A 6,000-nucleotide genomic window follows, 5' to 3' on the forward strand; every position below is an offset into this window, starting at 1 on the left:
TGGAAAGAAATACAACGAGTGAGATAATCAAATTTGCAGATGACACGAAATTGTTCAGAGTAGTTAAATCACAAGCAGATTGTGATAAATTGCAGGAAGACCTTGTGAGACTGGAAAATTGGGCATCCAAATGGCAGATGAAATTTAATGTGCATAAGTGCAAGGTGATGCATATAGGGAAAAATAACCCATGCTATAATTACACAATGTTGGGTTCCATATTAGGTGCCACAACCCAAGAAAGAGATTTAGGTGTCATAGTGGATAACATATTGAAATCGTCGGTACAGTGTGCTGCAGCAGTCAAAAAAGCAAACAGAATGTTGGGAATTATTAGAAAGGGAATGGTAAATAAAACGGAAAATGTCATAATGCCTCTGTATCGCTCCATGGTGAGACCGCACCTGGAATACTGTGTACAATTCTGGTCACCGCATCTCAAAAAAGAGAAGGTACAGAGAAGGGCAACCACGATGATAAAGGGGATGGAACAGCTCCCCTATGAGGAAAGGCTGAAGAGGTTAGGGCTGTTCAGCTTGGAGAAGATATGGCTGAGGGGGGATATGATAGAGGTCTTTAAGATCAGAGAGGTCTTGAACGAGTAGATGTGATGTGACTCAGATATTTACACTTTCAGATAATAGGAGGACTAGGGGACATTCCTAATAATTCCTAACATTCTATTTGTTTTTTGACTGCTGCAGCACACTGAGCTGATGATTTTAAAGTATTATCCACTATGATAAATAGATCTTTTTCCTGGTGTTGTGACCACCAGTCTTTGATGGCTTCGCCCCGCCTACCTCTCACTACTTGCGGCTCCTCCCGCTCACCTCAGACTACTGGCTGCCACGGTGTCTGTTTGCCGTCCTCTCCGGCGTCCCCGGACCAGCTTTGGTGCTGCCTCTCACCATACTCCTCCAAGGTACCTTGGGGCGCGCATGCCACCCTCATCTTTATTTCCACGTTGGTGCGAACCTCAGGGGCGTCCCCCTGATATGACGTCACGCTGCCTGGATATTTAAGCCTACAGTATTTGCTAGCTCATTGAGTTAGCAACGGTAACTCTACGGATGGGATTCGCTCTCCGTACCGAAGCTGCTCTGCCACTCCTGCGCTATCTGGAACACTTACACCCTTCGGGGTTGCTAACGGGGTACCCGCTCCTCGGGGGCCTCTTCTGCTGCTTCTTTCAGGTGCTATCAGGAAACTGGTACTCGCTCCTCAAGGGCCCATGTTCCCTGAGTCGCTGCCTGCATCTTCAAACCTTTCTACTTGGAAGACTTCACTAACAATTTCCATCTGTGAGTACAACTACCATCTATTCCACAGTACTGCTTCACTGGAACCAGCTACTCGCTCCTCGAGGGCCTACCCTCTGATCTGGTGCTAGACCTCTTGTCTAGTAGAATCTCTGTTACTGCTACGTGAGTACAATACAACTGAGTCTCCCTGCTCTAAGGAATCAGGTACTCGCTCCTCGAGTCTCCTCGAGCTTCACCTAACTCTACCTGGGACTCTGAATGCTTCCTATTGCCTTTTTTTGCCTTTGAGGGCAATTTTTATCAACAGATATGTGGGACAGCCATGGGGGCAACGATGGCCCCTGACTTAGCCAATTTATACATGGCACACTTCAAACAACAATGGATTTACGCTAACAATCCTTTTATCCAATACATCACAACATGGAAAAGATACATTGATGACATTTTTCTCTTATGGTCAGGCACTCGTGATACCTTGTCTCAATTTTTATTTTGGTTGAATCAATGCAATAATCATTTACATTTTACAGCAGAGATTCAAAAAGACAGCATCCATTTTTTAGACATTACCATCATCAATACCACTGGAAAATTCACCACCACTTTGTACAGAAAACCAGTTTCTAGTAATACGTTTTTACACTTCACCAGCGCTCATCCTCGTAGTCTTAAAGAGAATTTGCCAGTCGGACAATTCCTTCGGATCCGTCGCCTTTGCACTACTGCAGCTGAATTTAAAGTACAAGCACCAGATTTGCAGCCAGAGGTTATCCGGCTCGCTGTATCAAGGGAGCTTTTACACGAGCTAAGTTCGCGCATAGAGACTGGTTATTTTTACAGCGACCTGAAGAATACTCAGATACTCTCACCTGTGTGCTCTTATTCTGTTATGACACATAATATGAAGAACATTATTGCGCATAATTGGCACATTTTGCAACTCCATCCAGAGTTTAATCAGATACCACGATTTACTTATACCAGAGGTACTAATTTACGTGACCAACTTGTGCATTCAGACTCCGGGAGATTACCATTTAATAACAACATAGGGTCTCACAAAGCTTGTGGCTCTTGTTCTGTGTGTCAGGTGATGATCGAAACTGAAGTTCTCTTTTTCTCTAGATTAAATCTTACAGTGACATTGCAACAACAAACAGATTGCACGTCTGCAGGTGTTATATATTTGATTCAATGTCCATGCAACCTCTGGTATGTGGGCAAAACCGGCAGACAATTAAAAATCAGAATGATTGAACATAAATCATGCATTAATAAAGCACGCATCACAGCCCCATTGGTGACACACTGTATAGAAAAAACTCACAGTTTTGACTCATTACGAGTCTGTGTTCTGAAAGCTTATTCCCTCATGGCGAGGAGGTGATTTCAACAGAGCTCTGTTACAGGAGGAGCAACGATGGATACATCTACTTGACACGGTACATCCTAAAGGTTTAAATTCTACTTTGGAGTTACAGGTTTTCTTATAAGACTGTTTTGTTGACATTGGTAACCATGACGATGGAACGTCATGACGTCGACATGTTTTTGTGTTTTTCATGGGCTATTTAATCATTCTAGGCTGCTGCAATTGGTCTCTGTCCCGCTTTTGAGAATACAACGTCGAGAGACCAGGCGTCCGAATAGAAGAGGTTGTCGCTGCGATAGTCTAAGCTAAGTGATTGATTCTCTTGTCCCACATTGCAAGTTTCAAAAATGTTTTGGTTTTCTCTTTAATTTAAAGGTTTTTTGACCCCTGAAGAAGCTGCAGACATTGCAGCGAAACACCGGCCGCTGTCGTGATTCTGTTTACACAGGATCTGTTTACATACAGTCATGGGACATTGCACAATTAATCCTTTATAAAGCAATTTATCTAACAAACTTCTACAGGCTTTGTAGCCACAAGAGTTACATCAAGCTGTTTTTGGCTGGTTAAGATCCACAAATGAAGAAAAGACCGGACGGTTCAATTTTTTGAACACGTTGGCAGGCTTGCAGATGCGGATCTTACTTTTTTCAATAATATTTTGTATTTACATATTGGTTTTGTCTGTGTGCCAGAAGTTTTTTTGAAGTGTTATTGTTGGTGCCTTTTGTGCTTACCTATGAGCCAACCATCACCATAGAGGCTATCCTCAAAATTGTCAAACATGCCCAATTATGTAAGTATAAAGGAATAGTGGGTGGCTCCCAGGTACCTGGCCACCACGTGACTGATTAGGGGTGTGCATTCGTTCCCTATGAATTGCGAATCCGCAAAGTATAGGGCCCTATTCGTTGTATTTGTGGGGACGCGAAACGTATTGCGATTTCCCACGAATACAACGAATCTTCGCCAAATTATTCGTCCACCTAAACGAGCCAATTTAAACAAACTCCCCACCATCCTGACCCCCCCCCCCCCCCCCAAGACTTACCAAAACTCCCTGGTGGTCCAGGTCCGGGAGCCATCCCCTGCATTCACACCCTCGGCTGCCGGTTTCAAAATGGCGCCGATAGCCTTTGACCTACTATGTCACAGGGGCTACCGGTGCCATTGGTCAGCCCCCGTCACATGGCCTTCGGCGCCATCTTGTGCTCCTACATTGTGACAGGGGCTGACCAATGGCACCGGTAGCCTCTGTGACATAGTAAGAGCAAAGGCTATTGGCGCCATTTTGATTACTGGCAGCTGACAACCCGAGTGCAAGAGATCGCTCTCAGACTCCCGCTGGACCAGCAGGGACTTTTAGCAAGTCTTGGGGGACCCTTCTGACCCCACAAGACTTGCCAAAAGTCCAGCAGGGGTCCGGGAGTGACCTCCTGCACTCCGGCCGTCGGCTGCCAGTTTTCAAAATGGCGCCAATAGTCTTTGCCCTCACTATGTCATTAATGTCTCTTATTAAAATTAATCTAAGTAGTGGCTGCAGAAACTACATTTGTGGCAGGGAAAGGAACTTTGGTAAAGAGCAAGAAAGTGTGAAAGTAAAGAGTAGGGTGAGTGACTGTTTCTTTACAATCGCTGCTGTAAGGACACTGGTATGTCCACTTAATTCTCTGTGATACACTGAAGAATATGAATATTGGTTATGCTTTTATTTTTCCCTATTATATAGACACAGTTTCAACAAGATTACACTGAGGGAACATAACCTTGTTATAGCTTTGGAAGAATTATGTGGAGTGAATAATCAGTCTTTCCCTGTTTTATTTTAGTTACAGAATAGGGAACACACTTGAGAAGAAAAGAAGAAGAGAAGAAGTTCCACGGACTGAATATCCACGGAGACAGCAGAACTGGGAGACGAGATTCACCATCCATGCTTCGGGAAGAAGGACCAAGCTAAGTATCCATGCACCACAGTCTAACTAGACCAACGTACCAAGAGAAACAAAGGAGCATATATCCACACCAAGAGAAACCAGAAAAGACTGAGTTAGAAAGCACACTGTTTACCAAAGCAAAGATTGACAGATACCAAGATACCTACAAAATGACAACTTTAGTAACAGACATACTATTTCACTGTCTGAAAGCAGGAAAACAGAAACACCTATAGAGGAAAGTTAAAATAAAAACCCAAATACTTTACTATTCATTAATGTGAATAGTACATGCATAGTATACTTATCTGGTAATTGTTCTTGGTGGACAGAAAGTGAAAGTACTGACATTGCAGACAGAGTCTCCCTTTGGGCCTCCCAGAAGATTTCTGATCCCCACTTGGCGACCCCTGGAGGACTCAGATTGATCCCAGAGCTGCATCGGTGCCTCTTCCCACCTGTGCAGCATTCTGAAGGTGACCTAAAAACAAAAAGGCTGGGGGGGGGGGGGGGGTGACACATACAGTTACTTAGACTTTCAAATTAGCATAAAAAAGAGTTCCCCGGGAGGGGGGAGGGACAGGGACTTACAGTTTGGGGAATAAACGGGAAACTGTTGGATGATGGGATGGTCATAAGAACATAAGAACATAAGAAATTGCCATGCTGGGTCAGACCAAGGGTCCATCAAGCCCAGCATCCTGTTTCCAACAGAGGCCAAACCAGGCCACAAGAACCTGGCAATTACCCAAACACCTAGAAGATCCCATGCTACTGATGCAATTAATAGCAGTGACTATTCCCTAAGTAAACTTGATTAATAGCAGTTAATGGACTTCTCTTCCAAGAACTTATCCAAACCTTTTTTGAACCCAGCTACACTAACTGCACTAACCACATCCTCTGGCAACAAATTCCAGAGATTTATTGTGCGTTGAGTGAAAAAGAATTTTCTCCGATTAGTCTTAAATGTGCTACTTGCTAACTTCATGGAATGCCCCCTAGTCCTTCTATTATTCGAAAGTGTAAATAACCGAGTCACATCTACTCGTTCAAGACCTCTCATGATCTTAAAGACCTCTATGATATCCCCCCTCAGCCGTCTCTTCTCCAAGCTGAACAGCCCTAACCTCTTCAGCCTTTCCTCATAGGGGAGCTGTTCCATCCCCTTTATCATTTTGGTTGCCCTTCTCTGTACCTTCTCCATTGCAACTATATCTTTTTTGAGATACGGCGACCAGAATTGTACACAGTATTCAAGGTGTGGTCTCACCATGGAGCGATATAGAGGCATTATGACATTTTCCGTTTTATTAACCATTCCCTTCCTAATAATTCCTAACATTTTATTTGCTTTTTTGACTGCTGCAGCACACTGAGCTGTGACATCATACAAAGCTGTATGATGTCTTATTTAGCCTGT

The sequence above is a fragment of the Rhinatrema bivittatum genome, chromosome 15 (genome assembly GCF_901001135.1).
Source record: "Rhinatrema bivittatum chromosome 15, aRhiBiv1.1, whole genome shotgun sequence".
Lineage (NCBI taxonomy): Eukaryota > Metazoa > Chordata > Amphibia > Gymnophiona > Rhinatrematidae > Rhinatrema > Rhinatrema bivittatum.